The sequence below is a fragment of the Ranitomeya variabilis genome, chromosome 1 (genome assembly GCF_051348905.1).
Source record: "Ranitomeya variabilis isolate aRanVar5 chromosome 1, aRanVar5.hap1, whole genome shotgun sequence".
NCBI lineage: Eukaryota > Metazoa > Chordata > Amphibia > Anura > Dendrobatidae > Ranitomeya > Ranitomeya variabilis.
The window spans coordinates 1,131,071,920-1,131,092,583 of NC_135232.1; the positions used below are offsets into that span (position 1 = coordinate 1,131,071,920).

The 20,664-nt window shown below is 49.9% G+C and overlaps 1 protein-coding gene and 1 pseudogene across 4 annotated transcripts in view; both read right to left on the bottom strand.

Moving 5' to 3' along the window:
• LOC143793379 (uncharacterized) overlaps positions 1-20,664 on the bottom strand; it is a 166,766-nt gene that overhangs the window by 51,242 nt on the left and 94,860 nt on the right. The gene's annotated exons all lie outside the window — the stretch shown is intronic.
• Positions 15,444-15,589, bottom strand: LOC143800863 (5.8S ribosomal RNA; annotated as a pseudogene).

Below are 20,664 nucleotides of genomic sequence, written 5' to 3' on the forward strand. Positions count from 1 at the left end.
GGTGAGGACTGTTGCTGTAGTTTACAACTTGAAGTCCACAGTTATATCCTGCTCCACACTACATACAACTTCTGGTAGTGTCATGATGGCGAGCCAGAGCATTTCTTTTAGCCTTTGTGTATTCTTTATATGGAGTCTATACTTTAATTATGTCCACCTCCTTGGGTAGCTCCAAAGCCCTAAAAATCTGCCTGAGGCTTTCTGCATTACATACAGGCCTTACCTGAGGACCCAACAATATCATTGCTACTCCAGATGGGTCTATAGTTGTGTGCCACTCCAAATGCATACCTCAAATCTGTAGAAACATTTGCAGTCTTGTCTTCTGCCATGGTACACTGCAGCAGGGGCCACCAGATCCACCTTCTGGGCTGAACAAGAGAAGTGGTTGCTGTATCAGCTGTTATGATCTGGTGGCCTAAGAGCAGCATGAGACGTACTCTGAAGAAGGTGGTACCTGTACTGACCGCAGACCCTGAACCTAACACCGCAACTAGAAGTAGCCGTGGAATGTACCTATCACTCCCTAGACATCTCGACACAGCCGGAGGACTAATTACCCCTAGAGATAGAAAAGGGAAAACTATCCTTTGGGGATTTTCGCTGAGGCAAGACAGCCCCCCACAAATATTGACTGTGAGAGGAGAGGGAAAAAACATACGCAGACTGAAATCAGAATTTAGCAAAGGAGGCCACTTCTAGCTAAATAGAAAGGATAGGACAGAGTACTATGCGGTCAGTATTAAAACACTAGAAAATATCCACCACAGAAAATACAAAAACTCCACAGCTAACTAAAGATATGGAGGGTATATCTGCATCTCCAGAGATACCAGCTTGGCTAAACAAATCCTTAGCTGGACAAGACAAAAACATGGAAAAGAACTGAACAATAAGGCCACAGAATGTGGACAGAAAAAATCAAGGCCAGAACTTATCTTTGTTGAAATGAACAGCAAAGCAGGAGAGACCAGGCAGGGATGTGAATCCTCCAGGAACAATGGACAACTGGCACTGACTAAAGGGTCAAGCAAGACTAAATAGCCCAGTCAGAATTGCAAAAAGTGGACACACCTGATGAATGCTGCGATCCAGAGACAGCAACGCTACCACTTACAACCACCGGAGGGAGCCCAAGAGCAGAATTCACAACAATCGGCACATCGTCCAAGGCGATCACCGCATATCTTGTGTGTGGACTCCCCGCAGTGCAATACCTGGAGCCATCTACAAAGCTCAAAATCTGCATTAGTAACAGGAATTTCTACCTATAATTTTTCAGTAGTTCTGAACAATCATGGTAGTCCTCAATTTGAAAAAAATAAAGTTGTGGGATAGAATAAACCCAATCTCCAGCTCTATCCCTTTCTTCATAATGTCTTGTGCCAATATGCATCTTAACGCCTCCTCTGCTTTCTCATTCCCTTTCCTGTTCCACCTACACTTCCATCCCCTCTTGAGGGCCCAGGGACAATAATCTAGTTGGTTCAACATTGTTGAGCTTTTGATGGGTAGCTTTATGAACTCCAACAAACATGACTCATTTGTTATTCTGGCAGATGTTTTGTTCAAGCTTACATGAGAATTTCAGTCACCACATATGGCGTTTTAGCACCATGTCTGTTAACTTGTAGTAGGGACAGATTTGTTAAAATTACCTTCCTCCTTTCTTGGGCAGGAATTTTTTTAACCATGTGATCTACAATGTTCTAAATCATGACTAGCTCTAGTTGGTTGAGGTTACTCTTTGGAAGAGTTACAATCTGCCTTAAAAAAAAAAAAACTATATTGTACAGTATATGATTTGTGGAAAATTTCTGTGTTCTACAAAAATATTTAGAATTGAGAGTCCTCAGTGGTTGATACCTTTTAATGGCTAACTGAAAAGATGGTAACAAATTGCAAGCTTTCGAGACTACATATGTCTCTTCATCAGGCAAAGACTAAAACAAATTCTGAAGAATCACATATTTATGCACAACATAGTATAGGGAAAAAAAAAAAAGGTGAGGGGAAAAAAAAAAACATGGATAAGCCAGGTGACATGAGGCAGAATTACCATGGGTGATAAACAGTTACGTCCATAAATATTGGGCCAATTCTTAGATAAGGAATGTTTTATTGTCCTGTGATTAGGGTCTGTTGTGATGACCCCACATGGTCTGATGGGCAAGTTCCTTAGTTGTAGTTAGTTGATGTAAAAAGACATAAATCCGTGTGACACATTCATTCCTGCATTTAGAGTGTCAAAGGTCATCATCAGTTTATATTCCCAGACTCTCGTGTCTTTCTGCGAATTGAAGTTACTTTTTAGTACAAGTAATTTCATGTCCATAATGCTATGATTTGGGAGACAGAAATGTATTGCCACAGGTAGATCCATTCTTTTTTCTCTTATTGTGTGGCGATGAGAGTTCATCCTTGTTCTCAGTTTTTGCCCTGTCTCCCCCACATACAGACCCCCAGTTGGACATTTAGTACAAATAATTAGGTACACAACACACCCAATAAAGTGTAGAAACATTTTTTGGATTAAATTACTCATGCAAAGTGTTATGTACCATCTTTTACTTTTCGGTGGTATATGAACATCTGAAAAACCCTTCAACATGGTTAAATTGATTAAAATGTTTGTGTATAGAAGAATTATTGTTACATCATGGTGCTAAGAAGAATTGAAACATTTCTGGATTCAATTATTTAGAATTGAGAGTCCTCAGTGGTTGATACCTTTTAATGGCCAACTGAAAAGATGGTAATTGCAAGCTTTCAAGACTACTCAGGTCTCTTCATCAGACATAGACATAGAAATTCTGAAGAATCACATTTATGCACAACAGCACAGAAATAATGTCATAGATCAGACAGGTGACGTGAAGCCGAGTTACCATTATGTGAGTGATAAACAGTTATGTCCATAAATATTGGATTAAATTAGTCAACCATATGGTTTAACGGGGGTTTGTGTAAAATTACAGTGTTTTAACAACTTGGCCTGGTACAGTTTAAATTTTAAGGAACAAATAATTTGCTTTTGTCATACATACTGTATAACCTGCTTTGTGTGAAATTTCGCTTGTTTGAAATAACCAAAATTGGCCTGCATAAATTTGGTCTCTCGGTACCTAGCTGCCACTTTCTCCGTGTGTGACGTCCCCGCCATGTACCATCATGTGTCCAGGAACATCACCTGTGCCCTGTGGCAAAGTCCCACCCTGGCATGGTACATGTGCTACCGACACAGGATTGCTGGCCCTATTTCAATCAGGGTTTCCTCCACCAGTTCATGCACCCCCTCCTGCTCAATATCTCTGATGTGCCATCTCTAAACAAGTCATCCACATCAGCTGGATGCTAAGGCAGTGCTGCAAAGCTTAGCGGAAACCGGATCTGCTGAAGCCAATTTGTCTAGGAAACAAACCACACACCGCGACAGTTATTGAAAGGAATAACAGACCAGAAAGATCTGACTCTCACCGCTGAACCTCCAGCCAGGCATGGTGGTGTGTGATTATGTCTGTTACCTGGTGACAGCTGTGACGCTTGGCAAGCTCACACGTACCATACTTGTGTAAGGTGCCCGAGTGAGGTAGTCGTGGGCAAGCTGCTGATCTGTACCCTCTAGCACCCTACAGACAAAACATGTTCCAGTCCCAGTGTGCATCACACTTATTTGTGGCTGTCACGCTCACGCCCTGACTGGTGGGCGTGACCTCGGGGGGTTTGTGGCCCCACTGTGCCACAAACCAGACTACCCTGGAAGGGGCGTGACTGACAGCTGCCTGGGTTTTCACTGGAGCCTCTGATAGTGAGGTCAGGCTTGTGCAGCAGGCAGCTGCCAGGTGCTACTCCAGGGCGGTGTCTGGCTGTGGCTGCTGATCCCACTTGGGAGACAGGAATACCAGGATTGGTGCGGGCATCAGGCAGGACTGGCAGAAGAGCACAGCTGAGACACAGACTAGTAGGCTGGCACGGCTGAGACAGGGCTGGCAGAGACACAGCAGAGATAACAGGGCTGGCAGAGACACGGCAGGGAACACAGGGCTGGCAGAGACACGGCAGGGAACACAGGGCTGGCAGGAACACAGGACTGGCAGGGACGGCAGGAACGGTAGGACTGGCAGGAACACGGGATGGGCAGGAACACGGGATTGGCAGGCACGGCAGAACACAGGACTGGTTGATGTGGTGTAAGAAGGAACAGGTAGGGACCTGTTCACACTAGAGGTGCAGGTACGGATATGTAGTTAGGAGGAACAGGTAGGGACCTGTTCACACAGGTGGTGCGGGAACGGATATGAAATATGAAGAAACAGGTAGGACCTGTTCACACAGGAGATGTAGGTATGGAAATAAACCAGAAGGAAGGGAGAATGAAGGAACAGGTTGAGACCTGTTCACACAGGAAGAGAACCGCAAGGCTGCGGATAGGAAAGGTAGAGCAGCAAGAGATAGCACAGCAATAAAAGCAAAGCACAGCAGAACCACAAGGAATGTGGAGAAGAGCTGCAGCAAGAGATTCTTACAGCAACGGGAGCGGAGCAGAGATGAACGGAGCAGAACCGCAGGAGTGCGGATCAGAGGTAAAAGCCACAAAGGTACAGAGCAGGCAGAGCTGCAAGAGTGCAGAGTGTAAGCAGACTGAGAACACAAGGAAAGACACAGCAGGGAAGGAAGCCACAGACAAGGAGACAGAGATAAGACTAAGTACAGACAAGGCAATGGAACAAGACACAAGGACAAAGACACAGAGACCAGGATATTCTGCCTCCTAGAGGGCGGACAACAAGACCAAGGCAAAAATACAGAGAAAAGCCTCCAGAGAGGGAGTAACTCACAGCAAGGCCAGGCAAACTCAGAAGCTAAACACTAAAGGTACCTTCACACTAAACGACTTTACAACGAGAACGACAACGATCCGATCGCTGCAGCGTCGCTGTTTACATCGCTGTAGAGATGTCAAACAGCAGCTCCAGAACGACGCAGGAGCGATCCTGTGACGTAACGGTGACGCACTTATCGTTCTCACAGGTCGTTAGCTCCATGTTTAACATTGCTGGCATCGTTGCTTTTGCTGTCAAACACGACGATACACGCCGATCTGACGACCAAATAAAGTTCTGAACTTTCAGCAACGACCAGCGATATCACAGCAGGATCCAGATCGCTGCTGCGTGTCAAACACAACGATATCGCTATCCAGGACGCTGCAACGTCACGGATCGTTGTCGTTCTCGTTGTAAAGTCGTTTAGTGTGAAGGTACCTTAACTGAGCTAACTCATTGCACAGGCCCAGAACACTGGGTGGAGCTGCACTATATACTGGAGGCCTCTTGGTAATTGGTCAGGAACAGATTAGACAGATGCACCTGATTGCTATAAGAACCAGAGAGTTCAGGCGCCGCCCCCCTTTACACAAAGCCATGAAGCATGCAGAGAGCAGAGACATAGAACATGGAGCCGGCATAAAACAGAAACCACATCATGGCCTGGAGCAGTGGGTAAGATAGTGTGAGAGATGTGAGGCCATGCCGTGATGCCAGCAGAGTTGTTACAGTGGCCCACAGTCCTCCACTGGCTCCAGTCTCCCATCTTCAAGAACCTTCACAGCAAACAATCCAGGGGACAGTGAATTCATTTAAACAGTCAAACTTACTTGGCAGATTTCAATCATTACAATCAGGCATACAGGACAGGGCCCAACGGGCTACAGTCTTTCCCACAGGTCACGGCCTCAACTTCAGCCCTAGTTCTCAGTATGGGTAGAGCATCCCTCATCTTCTCTACCACAAGCAGTGCACCCAGATTCCATCACCTCCCGCCTCAAATTTAGTCACTTTCCCTGTAGCTCATTAGGCTTAGTGCACCCCAAAGCCCCCCATGTCCATTTCAAGATTCTTTGGCAATTCACTGCCCTGAGTAACATGCTCGCGCTGTCCCTAGCAGCCTATTGCCTATGAATGCTGTAATTACTTCACCATACTTTTACTGAACATGGACTTCCTGAACTCGGCACTAACCCTCAGTTCCCCTCCCCAATAAGGGCTGGTCGTTACAGTTAACCCTGTCTAGGTTAGTCTTCAGCCCCAGAGGGTTTTATCTTCACTTCACATCCAAAGTGGCTAAATGTATTTTAGATTAATGTATGTTGAGTAGAACATCATCCACCACTCATACATTTGGCCCATAGGACCAACTTCATGCTTCTGCGGTTTCTGAAAACCTACCCAGATTTGCTAGAGCTTCTGGTCAAGGAACGCCACGTTCAGCTACAGCTGCCACCATTGGCAATACTGCAGCATGTAAGTGCCAGCTAACCGACTGGTGTGTGATATGACCACATGCTGAAAGTCCACACTGAACATACTGGCAAGGCTTTGAGCAGCAGAGGCATGTTGTGGAATACCATCTCCAACAATCCCATCTGGATTCTGGTGAGCCTCCACACAACTGGAGAGTGGGCATGGATGTCTGACATTTGTGTGGTTCTCCAAGACTCCACAAAGATGGTGAATGGCGATGATGCCATTGTAAAAGGCAACTATTGTGCTTCTGTGCCCACTTTAACAGTTGCTGCTCACAATTAAACATGAATCTTTGCATGCAGACCAGGTGGGGATGGAGGAAGACAAAACAGATTGTAGCCAGCCCAGTGCAAAATGTGTATATATGAGGAGGCGAGCGCCAAGGAGGAACATTAGCTGGTGGCTAGAGAAAGAGGCTAGTAACCACAACTTTAGTCTAATCTCTCCTACGTGGGTGGAGGTGGAGGTATGGTCGTCATGGTGGAGTCCGGAAGAGTGTTGGCTGTATAGAACTTGGCTCATATGGCCAACTATGTAGTGCTGCCTATCCCATGACCCTCGCTTTACATTCACCTTGGCAAAAAGTGTACTGGTTGTTCACCCTGCTAAACCCACACTACAAGGAGAACTTTGCATCTCTTCTTCCTGAGGTGGAGAAGTCTTCTAAAATGGTGCTATACCAGAAGGCCATTGTGAAATACGTTGAAAAAAAAAGTTACCATCAGTCAACACTAGTGGCAGGGGCAAGCTTCCTTGCCCAACCAAGGAGGAGAGGGAGACACAGCAGAGGCAAGGGTACACTGTCAAAGGCGTGGGCCAATTTCATGACAACAGCCCAGCACCTGATGACTGGGGAGTTTTGATAAGGAGGGAAAAGTGTGTAGAGATTGTCAAGCAATACTCGCTGACCAAACCAGCATACTATCCAATTCCTAGGCGACTTTCAAATATTGGGTTTTAAAGCTGGACACCTGGCATGAGCTGTCCCTCTATGCCTTGGAGGTGTTGCTCTGCCTATTTGAGTCTGGTCTCAGCGGATTTTTAATGCCGTCATAACGGACATGCTTTCGCCTTTCAACAGAACACAGAGGCTCAGTCACAAATAAACAAACCCTGGATTAGCCCCCCACTTGTCAACACCACCAGATGACAGCAGCACATAAAGTTTGTAATATTCAATTCAATGGGGGTCTATGGACAGAACTGCCACTAGGAATTTCAGGGGCCCCATACTGGCAATATTTTTGGGGCCCGCTTGAAAATCTGCCCAGGCTGCACCCTAGCCCCACCTCCACCTCTTCAACCTCCCACAGTCCAACCATCCTCTCTTGGAAAAACTCCACTGCTGCACCATGTCCTCACCAATCACAAATTAACAGTTCCCATCACCAGATCACATAGCCAGCAGCTTTTGCAAAAACTTTTTTAATCCGCCACCACGACAAGGTAGATTCTTTTGGCCAGGCTCTACTCTATTGTAACGTAAACATTTGTTAAAAAATCCAAAACAATTTCAGGTATATTTTTATTTATTTTTCAATTTTTAAAAGGACCAATATCACATATTGGGGACAAATATCACTGCACCATGACCGAATCACATTACCAAAAGTGACCAAATAGCACATACAAGGAACAAATACCACACCATGACCAGACCACACAAACCACAGGACCGACTACTACAGTACAGTACTGATCACAAAAAAACAAACAAAAAAAAACAAAGCACAACACTAATGCCATTATACACAGGAGATCTGTAATTAGTATACAGTATCCATGTACAAGTAATACAGAAGCCATCATGACATACACAGGAGCTCTGTACAGTAAATAGTGTCAGGGCCGGTTTTAGGCAAAGTTTAAAATTGGGCCCCAAATGCTCACACATTGCACATCACACAGAAGCATTTCGGTTGTATTTACATGCGCTGAGTTCAGGCCGCTAAAAGAGTGTGATCAACAATATTGAAATCGTTTAACACTTGTTACCCGGCCTCTTTCCACCATCTGAGAAAGGATGATGGGAACAGAACAATCATTATTAGATCACCAACATATCACCATACAGTATCATGTTAGCAGCACATCTACAGTTTACACTGGTGAGGTGCTGCTGAGAACAATTATTTGTTCCAGCATAAACCATCCAATCACAAGATGAATATGCAGCATTTTGTTTGTTTAATATAATACACCCCATAGTCCTCCATATATTATAATGTGCACCACAGTCCTCCATATTGTAAAATTCACACCCATAGTCTTCCATATAGTATAATACATTCCGTCCTTCATAGAGTATAATACACTCCTCATAGTCCTCCATATAGTATAATGTACCGCCATAGTCATCCATGTAGTACAATTCACTTACCATAGTATAATACACCCCATAGCTCTTCATAAAACATATTCCCCATAGTCCTCGATACAGTATAATGCAGCCCACATATAGCATAATGCAGCGACCCCACAGAGTATAATGGCATAATGCAACTACCTCAGAGTATAATGTAACCCCCATAGAATATAACGGAGCCCCCCCTCATAGTATAATGTAGCCCCCTCAGAGTATGATGCAATCACCCCTCAGAATATAAATATAATACAGCCCCCAAAAACTAATGTAGCCCCCCATAAGATATAATACAGCCCACCTCCCCATAGTATAGAATGTACCCTCATAGTATATAACAGCCCACACCGTATATAGCACAGCTCGCATCTCCCCCCACCCTGAGAATGGCCCCACAGTACTGATTCACTGTTCTAGTAAAAAAAAAAAAAAAATCCTCACCTCTCTTCGTGCCCGCGCTGCTCCCTGTTCCTGTCTCAGTGGCTGCACTGCTTGGCACAGTGAGTGCACCAATGTCATCGCGCACCCGCAGTGCCAGAGGCAGAGCAGGGAATGATTGGAGAGGGAGCGTCGGCTGACTGTCTCTCCTCCATCATTGCTTTGAACTGCACCGGCAGACGCCGGTATAGTTCAATGCAGCAGCGGGGGAGTTTGCGCTGGCAGCAGGTGGGCCCCCCTGCCTCAAAGGGGCCCCATAGCAGCTGTGTGATGTTCCGCTAGCTGGAGGCCCCTGGAGGAACGGGGGCCCTAGGCAGCTGCTTGGCTGGCCCTGAATAGTGTACAGGGAATACAGTGGAGCCCTGTACTCAGTAAAGTGTACGAGTAATACAGTGATCACTAGTGACATTTTACACAGGAGCTCTGCATATATTGTACTGGATTTTTCCATCAACTGTAGCGGTGATAAGCCGTGAGGGTGACAACCCTGGAGATGCCTCACCATCTGGGATGCCATATAATAGTAAGCACCCGCCGCGGCGCACAGGTGAGGCAGCTCGTCGCTGAGGTAAAACAGTTTACCTCAGGTCCCAGCAGCGCACAGATTTACTTGCTTTTAAAACATTTTCGGACGTTCACGCTGCATTCGAGTGCGGGAAACACTTCCACATGGAGCGGTAACTAGAAGCCATTCTTTGACCGCATATATTTGAAGTTAGCTACTGCTAAAAGTTTGCGTTTAGAGCTCGGTACGGATGTACCTTTTAGCGGGGTTGTATGACTGCAGCAGGAGTGACATTTATATTTGTTGCCCCCATAGCCAAACTGACACCGCTTACTTGCCCCAAGTGCCACAGAGTAACCAAATATATGTCCATGCATTTGAAAAGAGTATGCCTGAGAACCAAGAGTGATTCTGAGGCACAAAATGCCTTAGCTACCGCCAAGGATACCCTTAAAAGTATTGCGGAAAAGGGCACAAGTATCCAGTTCAGCGAGCTCAAGCCTCTCAAATCCCTGTGGGAGACTGTCGTTTGTGGAAGGTCACGGCTTCTTAATAGTAAATAAGCAGAGTTTTGAGTCGCACGACACGCCATTAACCTCTGAAGGGCCCGCTCAGGAACAAACAGACATTTTGAAGCCCTGCTCCATGCCCCTGGTGGAGCCAGATTCACATTTGGCGGACACTCCTGTCCCTTTACAGCCAGCAGGCGGGTTGGAGGGAGACCCATGCCCAGAGCCTGAACACACAGGGAGCTTCTCTGACCACATAGCCGATGAGATCGTGGATGGCAGTGCTTTAAGGATTCAGGCTACGCAGTGGAAAAACAAAAAAAGCCTGGCTACAAAGATCGCCAGCTTGTATAAGCGCCATTTGATGGATCACCCCATACCGAAGGGGTTCCAGTCATATCTGTTACACTTGGGGTCCCCGACTGCCAACAGGCGGTATCTAACTTGGCTAGGTTCCTGTTCTTTATCAACCCAAAAGCTCTTACTCTGGAGTACATTACAAGGCGTAGCAGAGTAAACGAATATTTTGAAAAGCTTAGAAGCCTTCGACTATCGAGCCAGTCCTCCCTCAGGATACTGAAGCATATTCGGAGATTCACCACCTATCAGATGAGAGGCACACAGCTGAGCACACAGGAACCTCAACTGTACCGAGCCTGCGAGGTTTTCATGGAGTTTACAACAGACCTACAAAAGTCACTGTACAGGGGAGTCTGCAGGGAGTCGGTCGGCAAAAGGTACCCGGTTCGAATGATCCACATATCTGCATGAATATTACACACAATAACCGTGAATTTCTTCTTCCCACACAGGTACGAAACACTGATGGAGCCCTAAAAGACACCGAAGGACTGCCAGAGAATACTGGAGAAGGCAAGGCCTAGATTTCTGGCGTGCCTAGCGGCTGTGCAAGATGGGGGATCAGACCTAGAACGCAGTGAAATCATACTGTACCTCCAGGCCCTTCTAATTCTAAGAAATCTCCAAAGACCAGGCGTTGTTCTTAACATGACGGTAAGCAGTTAGACTCAATGGGTCAACGGTCTTGGCTGAACCAGTAGAATTATTTCCACATTTTCATTTCTTAGGATAGGAGGACCCATCACCTGTACTTCAGCAGTCGCAGGACTATTGTCGGTGTGAAGACACAAGTGTGCCTCAACTCAAGTAGCATCGTTCGTGCTTTCAGAGGAAGAGGAATCGGTAAGTTTTCACCAAGCCAGGGAACCCAAGCAACCCCACTCCACATGGGAAACAAACCCCTCTCTTGTCCCCATGTTAAATCTGTTGGAGTGGTGCACTCTGGCTTGAGATAAACATGTTTTTTTTTCCCTTTTTCAGTGGTTCGAAGTGTATGCAACATATGTCAGACCTGCCCTTACCGCTGGCTGACAGATCATCTCAAACTGTTTTGTGACATCTATCGGAAAGGTCGTTGTTAATCCATCCACTGCCCTCAGACAGTACCACGATCGGTAAGACAGTATCCACGTCAAGTGACCTACAGCCATGTGTAGTAATAGGTACTGACAATATTACACTCTCCTCCACAGTTACAAACTACCAAACATCACTAGCCAGATCGTATGATGTGTATGCGAGACATGGACTCAGGCGCTTTTCGGAATCGGAGTATCGTGACAGTTTGCCCGATTCTTGGCACATACGAACGACATGGCGGAGAGAGTTTACCGAGAGAAGACCTTGACCGATATGTGTCATGCCCACGAGTTTGTAGTGAATTCAGGCAAGGCTGACGAGGCTGACTGCCAGCCACCAGTATTGGCTTAACCCAGTCTTTCGGAGAACCATCAGGGAGACAACACGGAAAGGGCCCCAGTCAGTACAACCAGGTCCGCCACTCAGAACCAGGGCTGCTGCGAAACTGGCAAACATGTACACTCATTAATAAAATCATTCAACTGCACGTACGACTCCGCATATCTGTTCAGGCATGTGGGGTACAAAGTCAGAAAAGTCACCCTCAAAAGGGTCTTCTTTCCCCTCTGATTCCGCCAAGCCCGTTCACTTGGCTGTGGTTTCGCTAGATAGTGACAGTGGGAATCTCGTTCTTCCATTCATGCGCGTCACTAATTAGATGATGAGGCATTTGGCTACCTTAAGAGAGTCATAGTTACTCCCGCCGTTTATCCGCGTTTCTTTGAATTTCTTCACTTTGACATTCAGAGCACTGGGCAGAAATCACATTGCGTCAACACCTGTCTCGGGCCTTCGTGATGCTTTGTTTTAATTAAACAGTCGGATTTCCCTGGTCCGCACCAGTTCGAAGTCAGCTGCTAGGCGCCGTCCGGCCAGGCTCCCCCCCACCGCGACCGATGGAGGTTAACCCGTCGGGACAGGAAGGGGGGCGGCAGAGAGGTGCCTGCCGCAGCGATCCATGGGAAGGGCCCAGCATGCGTCCAGAGTCACTGCCGCCCGCCTTAACCCCCCTGCACGACCATGCCCGGCCGCCCGGGGCCCCGCGTGCACGCCCTCACAGGCGGAACGCGAGGGGTCTGGTGGGGGGGTTCAGGCGGCTGAAGGCAGGCCGGAGATCACACGGAGGGAGAGGATGGTGGCGCCTCGTCCAGCTGCGGTGCGCTCCCAGCCCCGCTTCGCACCCCAGCCCAGCCCTTAGAGCCAATCCTTATCCCGAGGTTACAGATCTGACTTGCCAACTTCCCTTACCTACATTGTTCCAACATGCCAGAGGCTGTTCACCTTGGAGACCTGCTGCGGATATGGGTACAGCCCGGGGCAAGATTTACACCAACTCCCCCGGATTTTCAAGGACCAGCGAGAGCTCACTGGACACCGCCGGAATAGTGATGCTTTCCAAGGCTCAGGCCCTTCTCTTGGGGCGAACCTGTTCCAGGACGCCCTGCCTTTCACAAAAAAAATAAACTCCCCGGAGCTCCCGCCGGCTTCTCCGGGATAGTTTGCATTGCCGCTCTGGGCGCCCCCGCCACCCCCCTTGTTTGGGGGGGGGGGGGGGAAGGCGGCGGGGCGCCCGTCTCAGCCGCTCCGGGGATCTGAACCAGACTCCCTTTCGATCGTCCGAGGGCGACGGAGGCCATCGCCTGTCCCTTCGTAACGGCCCTCGCCCATCACTTAGGACCGACTGACCCATGTTCAACTGCTGTTCACATGGAACCCTTCTCCACTTCGGCCTTCAAAGTTCTCTTTTGAATATTTGCTACTACCACCAAGATCTGCACCTGCGGCGGCTCCGTCCAGGCCCTCGCCCGGGACTTCAGCGCTCACCGTGGCGGCCCTCCTACTCGTTGCGGCCTAGCCCCCGTGGGCTTCGACAGCTGGCGACGGCCGGGTATGGGCCCGACACTCCAGCGCCATCCATTGTCAGGGCTAGTTGATTCGGCAGGTGAGTTGTTACACATTCCTTAGCGGATTCCAATTTCCATGGCCACCGTCCTGCTGTCTATATCATCCAACACCTTTTCTGGGGTCTTATGAGCGTCGGCATTGGGCGCCTTAACCTGGCATTCGGTTCATCCCGCAGTGCCAGTTCTGCTTACCAAAAGTGGCCCACTGGGCGCGCACATTCCACGCCCGGCTCCAGGCCAGCGAGCCGGGCTTCTTACGCATTTAAAGTTTGAGAATAGGTTGAGATCGTTTTGGCCCCAAGACCTTTAATCATTCGCTTTACCGATAAAACTGGGTCCCTGGAGTGCGCCATCTATCCTGAGGGAAACTTCGGAGGGAACCAGCTACTAGATGGTTTGATTAGTTTTTCACCCCTATACTCAGGTCAGATGACCGATTTGCACGTCAGGACCGCTGCGGACCTCCACCAGAGTTTGCACTGGCTTCATCCTGCCCAGGCACAGTGTTTCGCATCGAGCCCTCAGACTCACGCGCGTTAGACTCCTTGGTCCGTGTTTCAAGACGGGTCGGGTGGGTCGCCAACATCACCGCGGACCCCTGGCGACCAGACCCCAGCCCTGGAAGGCTGAGGCGGTGGGCCCTCCCACCTCGGTGGCACGGCACGGTCAGGGCGCACTGAGGACAGTCCGCCCCGATTGACAGCTGCGCCAGGAGCGGGGGGACCCTTCCCCCGTAGCCAATCCCCGCTTCCCCCCACAGGACTCCGACCGACGGCCTTCCTCGCGGGAGGTGACGCCAAGGGACGGGGAGGGCGGAGCGGTCCCAGAGGAGGTCTGAGGCAGTAGTCTCCCTCGGCCCCGGGCGATGGCGACTGCTGCTGCCGAGAGGGGGATGTAACACCGGGAGGGCATGAGCCCTGCGCCTAAGAGCGTGGGCGCATCCTCCCGGCCACCTTCCACCCCGAGGCCTTCACAGCCAGCTCGGAGCCGGTCGCGGCGCACCGCCAGAGGAAATGCACCCTGCGGGGGCAGGAGCCGCCCGGGCCGCGTCTGCCCCAGCGCCCGCGGACCGGCAGCGCCCACCCTCCCAGACCCCCGGAAGAGGGAGAGGGGAAGGCAACCGCCGGGGCGAGCCGGGGTGGGAAATAGCGCGGGACCCAGGTCAGCCGACTCCGAACCCACCTAGCTGAATCCTCTGGGCGGACTGCACGGACCCCACCTGTTTACCTCTTAGTGGTTTCACGCCCTCTTGAACTCTCGTCAAAGTTCTTTTCAACTTTCCCTCATGGTACTTGTCAGCTATCGGTCTCGCGCCGGTATTTAGCCTTAGATGGAGTTTACCACCCGCTTTGAGATGCATTCACAAACAACCCAACTCCGGGGAGACTGGGACCTGCCGTGCCGGGGGCCGCTACCGGCCTACCACAGTCCACGGGCTAGGGCCACATTTAGAAGGACTCGGGCCCCCGAGCGATGTTGGGGTGGTCCGGTCTCCCATACGTCACATTTCCCGACGCCCGCCATGCGGACGGGGATTCGGCGCTGGGCTCTTCCTTTGCAGTTACTGAGGGAATCCTGGTTAGTTTCTTTTCCTCCGCTTAGTAATATACTTAAATTCAGCGGGTCGCCACGTCTGATCTCAGATCTTTAGTCGAGTCCGGGAGCCGGCAGCGAGCTGCCAGGCGCCGCGTGTTGCCCGTCCACACTGCCCGGAGGAGGTTCGGCGCCCACCTTCGATTAGCGTTACCCTCTCGTCACCAGAGGCAGCCCTGTGTCTCCACAGACAGCCTCGCGGCATGCTCCGGGGGGAGTGACAGAGGGTAAACCCCTTCAGGTGGGCCAAAAGCGGGTGAGTCTGGCCTTGTGGGGACAGAAAGGAAAAAGGAGGGGAGAACATCGGGGCGCGGAGCCTTGGACCTCCCTCGATGTCACCCTTGCGACGGGACCCCAGCTACGCCATGGAGGCGATCGAAGGAGGTGCGACCCTCAGACAGGCGTAGCCCCCAGGAGCAACCCGGGGCCACAAGGTGCGTTCGAAGTGTCGATCAATGTGTCCTGCAATTCACACTAATCGCAGCTAGCTGCGTTCATCAACGTGTGAGCCGAGTGATCCACCGTTAAGAGTCGGGCTTTATGGGTCCAGGACGCTCGGAGGCACCCCTTTTACTCTCGTGTCGGCTGGCCGCAAAAGACTGGGTGCTTCGGAGGGGTTTTCCATCTCTGCCCTGTTACCCCGTGCGCTCGGCCTCCCCCGACCCTCCCTCAGGTGGTGAGGAGAACGAAGGAGGGCTTGAGGCTTCTCTACCTACCGCCTGGACCCGCGCACAGACCCCCACCCGGGAGGGGGTGTGTGCGCGCGCGAGTACACGGGAGAATGGTACCCGGGACGGCCTTTTGCGTGCAGGGGGCTTCTGTTTTTCCTCGGAGGGCTGCAGCAAGGCAAAATTGTCAGCACGAGGCTGGGCGTCTTTCTGGGCGACGGAGCGAAAGGGGCTCCCCGCACCCTCCCGACGTCGCCCGCCAGCTATCCTCACGTGCCCTCGCCGCCCCCACCCTGCGGAGCGCAGCGGCAAAGCAGAAGGAGACCCACCACCGTCCCCATCGCGTTCGGCCTTCGGGGTTGGCGGGCAGCTGGCCTCGGCTTCCAGCTCCGCGCCTCATCGGTTTCCTCGCTCGCCCATTAATGATCCTTCCGCAGGTTCACCTACGGAAACCTTATTACGACTTTTACTTCTTCTAGATAGTCAAGTTCGATCGTCTTCTCGGCTCTCCTCCAGGGTCTTGGCGGACCCCGGCGGGGCCGATCCAAGGACCTCACTAAACCATCCAATCGGTAGTAGCGACGGGCGGTGTGTACAAAGGGCAGGGACTTAACGCGAGCTTATGAACCGCACTTACTGGGAATTCCTTGTTCACGGGGAAGAATTGCAATCCCCAATCCCCATCACGAATGGGGTTCAGCGGGTTACCCGCACCTGTCTGCGAAGGGTTGACACAAGTCGGTCCGTTCAGTGTAGCGCGCATGCAGCCCCGGACATCTATGGACATCAAAGACCTGTTATTGCTCGATCTCGCGTGGCTCAGCGCCAGTTGTCCCTCTAAGAAGCTGAACGCGGACCGCGTGGGATCGCATAGCTAGATAGCATGCCGGAGTCTCGTTTGTTATCGGAATTAACCAGACAAATCGCTCCACCAACTAAGAACGGCCATGCACCACCACCCACAGAAGAGAGAAAGAGCTATCAATCTGTCAATCCTTTCCGTGTCCGGGCTGGGTGAGGTTTCCTGTGTTGAGTCAAATTAAGCTGCAGGCTCCACTCCTCATGGTGCCCTTCCATCAATTCATTTAAGTTTCAGCTTTGCAACCATACTCCCCCTGGAACCCAAAGACTTTGGTGTCACGGACGCTGCTCGGCAGGTCATGGGAATAACGCCGCCGGATCGCCAGTTGGCATCATTTATGGTCGAAACTACAATGGTATCTGATAGTCTTCGAACCTCAGACTTGCGTTCTTGATTAATGAAAACATTCTTGGCTAATGCTTTCGCTTTGGTTCGTCCAAGAATTTCACCTCTAGCGGCGCAATACGAATGCCCCCGACCGTCACTCTTAATCATGGCCCCAGTTCTGACAAACAACAAAATAGTACCGGAGTCCTATTCCATTATTCCTAGCTGGAGTATTCAGGCGTGGCTGCCTGCTTTGAACACTCTAAATTTTTCAAAGTAAACGCTTTGGGCCCCAGGACACTCAGTCAAGAGCATCGGGGAGGCGCCCCAAGGCAGAGGGGCTGGGACTGGCGGTAGCACGCCTTTCAGCGGACCGCCAGCTCGATCCCGAGATCCAACTAAGAGCTTTTTAACTGCAGCAGCTTTAGTATACGCTACTGGAGCTGGAACGTTTTTTTTCTTAAAGTACAAAAACATTAATAAATACAAACACCAGGCAAATAATCATAAAACAGGGAACTAAACTGAAATTAACTGAACAACCAGCTTTAAAGAAGTCCATAAGAACATTGTCCATAAATACCAGTGTCCTTCAAAACTTGCTCAGCTTCAACAGGACCCCCAGCAGGAACCTACCTATGTATACGTAACTCAAAAGAAAAAAAAACATAAATTTTAACCCACTCATACACATTCACACTCCCCCCCCCCCCCCCTTCATACTTAAATGGAAATAAAAGTCTGGTCCATACTGCCCAAAAGAAAAGATGGCCTCACTGGCCATAACACACATCTTAACCCTAATACACCAAAAACTCCTTTAATTAATTTTTTTTTTTTTATTTAGTTTTTTTTTTTTCTTCCTCCTCCACCCACATTGCAATCATAGGTCCATGTTAGTTCGTGCCTTTTATAAGCATCACGGGTCCGTGTAAGTTCATGCCCTTAAAAATATTTCACACATTTTCCCCCGGGTCTATGAGAAAATTTTCATGCCCATATGACTCCAGGGTCCATATGCCCCTACACAACCCCCCCAACATACACCCCCCACCCAACCTAAACTACACCCCCCCACATCATACTAACTATATACACAAGAAAATTACACACGATACTAAGCAACTAATCAGCAAAAATTTACAGATCATAACTTACATAATATATCATCATCATCATATCATCACAAAACCAAACCAATAACTGAAACCTTTAAGGCCCAAGTTCAGCACCTGCAAGCCCAATATCCATTATATACCAGAAACAAAAAAAAGCTAAGCGTGCCACACATCAGCCCATCACCAGGAAATAGTAGTCTGAAGAGGCCCCGACCCCAACAACAACACAAACACCCTGTCCCTCAAAAAGCTGACCCTAACTATCCCTACTCTACCTAACTTAACAATGCTAACTATCTACCTATCCCTATATAAAACTGTCCCTCCACACCTTATCTTTCCCTATCCCAATCACACAACCAGTCTATTTCTAGGGTACGTCTTGAAAACAGACCACTCCAAAATGAAGATGCCCTCTTCGAACCCAGCCTCCCAAACTCCTAGGAAACCCCTAATCACTCAAACCAGCACTCACTAGGGCACGTATTAAAAGGAGAGACCCCTCTAAAGCCAAGAGGCCCTCCTCGCACCCAGCCTCCCAAACTCCAAAGAGCGCACCTTGCCCAGGTCACCCAAGATGTTACTAACCACCTCATCCCAGGGGAGGACTTTCTGCTGCGCAGAAACTAGGAACCGTGGATTCCAAGTGTAGAACCTAACAACTACACTAACTAGGAATAAAGTGCCCCGATCTCGGCCACCAAGGGATCTGAATGCCCCATAAACCCACTCCGGATAAGAAAGGGATGCCAGCCTAGGCCAGCCTATGGAAGCACCCACCCGGTTATAGACCCCTGTATTAAAGGGACACCGAAGGAGGAAGTGCTCCATGCTTTCCAGCATGTCGCCACACTTCAAGGGGACAACCCCGATCATCAGAGTTCCTGTACTTCAGATTGTCCCTCACATACAGCCTCCCATGGAAGCAGCGCCAGGCCAAGTCCCAAAACTTCGAGGGGATCCATTAAGAGTTTAACAACCCGAGCCCCCCTTCCAGATCCCAGCCTGGGCAATCTGAGCACCAGGGGCTTCTGGAAATGGGTCAACAGGAACCTACTGTCAAGGGATTTCCTTGACATGGTCCTGATTTCCCATGTTCCCAGACCCCACCGGCAGGTCACCTTCAGAGCCGGGGTAGCATAAGCCGGGAGATGTCCATGTGGTGTGCGTAGGTCCTTCACCTGCCCTCCTGTCTCCCATTCCTGGAAGAAAGGCCAAAACCTGCAGGAGAATACACACGGAGGAGCCCTCTGATTAGAGGTTGGCAATGTTTGTTTTAAGAAAGGTGTTCACTAAGAACACCACTGGGTTTACCATACCCAACCCACCAAGTCTCCTCGTACGGTACGTGACCTCCCTCTTGATTAGGTTAAGCCTGTTCCCCCATAACAGCTGGAAGAACAGGCTATAGACCCACGCCAAGAGAGGTTCTGGCAAGATGCAGACACTGCCCAAGTAAATTAGCAAAGGAAGCAAATAACCCTTGGCCAAGCTGACCTTTTCCCTCAGGGTTAAAGACCAACCCTTCCACTGGTCCACCTTCTGGGCGGCAATCTTGAGCCTGCCTTCCCAATTTTGTTGGGGATAGTCCCCTGGGCCAAAATTGATGCCTAAGATTTTTGCGGAGGACTGGGGCCCTGGAAGAGTGTCCGGGAGATCAAAACTTGGATCTCCCCCTCCCTGCCAGAGACTAACACTTTTCCCGGTTGATCATGGACCCGGAAGCCTCCAAGTAGCGCACAACCTCGGACATGACCCAATCCGCCTCCTCTCTCGAGGATACAAAAAGGGAGACGTCGTCGGCGTACGCGACCACCCTTAGAGTGGTCCCCGGCCCATCCCAACTCCCACCAACGGTCCACGATCTACCCTCCTTTAGAAGGGATCGATCGCGAACACGTATAATAGTGGGCTCAGAGGACAGCCCTGACGGACACCAGAGCTCACCTCAAAAGGGTGACCAACCCAACCGTTCACAAGCGGAAAAGTCTCAGCCCCCTCGTACAAGGTCTTTAACCAATTTACAAACCTCCCCGGTAGACCATACCTCAGAAGGACAGAGCAGAGGTACTCATGATCCACCTGGTCAAAAGCCTTTGCCTGGTCTAAAGACAGCAAGTACCCCTTCCAGTGACCTGCCCTGTCCTTCTCCACTGCCTCTCGGACACCGAGCACAGCACTAAATGTACTGCGGCCTGGAACAGAACAATGCAGAGCCCCCGAAAGGAGCCGGGGTGCAAACTTCAGCAGATTAAACAACACCTTCGCCAGAACCTTTTGGTCCGTATCGAGGAGCGCTATGGGACGCCAATTCTCGATACGGGACGGGTCCTCACCCTTTGACAAGATAATCAGGGCAGGCTTCCTCATTGAACTGGGAAGAGCACCCGAGGAGAGGCAATCATTAAACACCTCAGTCAAGAGGGGGACCAAGGAGTCCCTAAAATAAAACAACTAAACTAAAATAAAGTAAAACTCTGATGTTAAGCCATCTGGACCTGACGATTTTTGGGGCCGGAGCCCATCAATGGCCAGTCTCACTTCCACTTCCCTGATTAGCTCCGCCAAAACATGGAGAGGGGTCATTCCCTGGCTCAGGAATGGTTTCAGCCAGGAAAGCTGACATCCCATCT